The sequence below is a fragment of the Schistocerca americana genome, chromosome X (genome assembly GCF_021461395.2).
Source record: "Schistocerca americana isolate TAMUIC-IGC-003095 chromosome X, iqSchAmer2.1, whole genome shotgun sequence".
In the NCBI taxonomy this organism is placed as follows: Eukaryota; Metazoa; Arthropoda; class Insecta; order Orthoptera; family Acrididae; genus Schistocerca; species Schistocerca americana.
Genome location: NC_060130.1, coordinates 200,882,808 through 200,884,526, shown reverse-complemented (window position 1 = coordinate 200,884,526; position 1,719 = coordinate 200,882,808).

Genomic DNA, 1,719 nt, shown 5'->3' with positions numbered 1-1,719 from the left:
TTGGGTATTCGTGTGCCTTCAGCAATTTTCCAGTCTTTAGGTACGGATCTTTCTCTCAGCGAGTGGTTGTATATAACTGCAATGCAATGCAAAGTAATGGCTGGTTGGTTGATTCGTGAGAGGAAACAAAACAGTGAGGTCATCGGTCACTGAAAAGTAATGAATACAATGCTAATGTAATCTTAAATGCGTTTAATCAATACTTCCACACTATTCGTTGCGTACTGTACACGTTGTATGATTTATCGTTACTTCAATAGCACGAAGCACAGATGCGCACTCCTTCCCGTGCCTCTCTGTATGCATTGATCAAAAGGGATGCTGTGCATACCGACACATCGTACATTGGAATAGCACATTACGAGCTATGCTTAGCCGAACAGCCAGACACGCGAGGACAGCTGATTTTATTGTATGTACGTTACTTTCTCATCGTCACTAATAACAAAACTACTGCTAAGCGAGTGGAGCCGTGTGTAACAACGAGTAACAGTGTAAAATAATTTTCCAATTAAAAGAAAAAGTGTAATTCAGTGGCCGTAACTCTCTGGAAAATAAGTAAACTGTGTTCATACGTCCGCAGAAAGTGTAACGTTTCTAACATTAACCTGTCTACATAAACGTTTCTTTTCGGTTAACACTTTGTAACTTATAGAGAAAAAGCTTTATCTGAATCGCCGTGTATAAATCATATCTGGATGATATTACCGACCGGCCTCTGTCGCCGAGTGGTTCTAGGCGCTTCAATCCGGAACCGCGCTGCTGCTACAGTCGGCCGGCCGGAGTGGCCGTGCGGTTCTGGGCGCTACAGTCTGGAGCCGAGCGACCGCTACGGTCGCAGGTTCGAATCCTGCCTCGGGCATGGATGTGTGTGACGTCCTTAGGTTAGTTGGGTTTAATTAGTTGTAAGTTCTAGGCGACTGATGACCTCAGATGTTAAGTCTCACAGCTTATAGCCAACTGAACCGTTCTGAAATGCTGCGCAAGCTAAACTCGCTAAGACTGAAATACGAAAATTAAAAAAGCAGCAAATTTACACTGTGGTGACAAAACTCATGAGCTACCACCTAATATCGTGTCGGACCTCAGTTTGCCCAGCGTAGTGAATCAACTCGACGCGGCATGGTCTCAAAAAGTCGTTTGAAGTCCCCTGCTAAAATACTGACCCATGCTCCCTCTATAACCGTCCTTAACTTCGAAAGTGTTGCCGGTGCAAGATTTTGTGCGCAAACTGACCTCTCTATTTTGTGCCGTAAATGTTCGATGGGGTTCATGTCTGGCGATCTGGGTGGCCAAATCATTCGCTCGGATTGTCAAGAATATTCTTCAAATCAGTCGCGAATAGCTGTAGCCCTGTGACATGGTGCATTGTCATTCATAAAAATTCCATCTTTGTTTGGGAGCATGAAGTCCATGAATGGTTGCATATGGGCTTCAAGTAGCCATTCCCAATCGGTAGTCGGTTCAGTTGGACCAGAGGACCCAGTCATTCCACGTACTCACAGCCCACACCATTATGGAACCACCATCAGCTTGCACAGAGCCTTGTTGACAACTTGAGTCGATGGCTTCTTGGCGTGTGCGCCACACTCGAACCCTTTCATTAGCTCTAACCAACTGAAATTTGGACTCGTCTGACCAGTTGAGTTTCCAGTCGTATAGGGTTCAAGCGATATGGTCACGAACCTAGTAGAGGTGCTGCAGATGATGTCGTGCTGT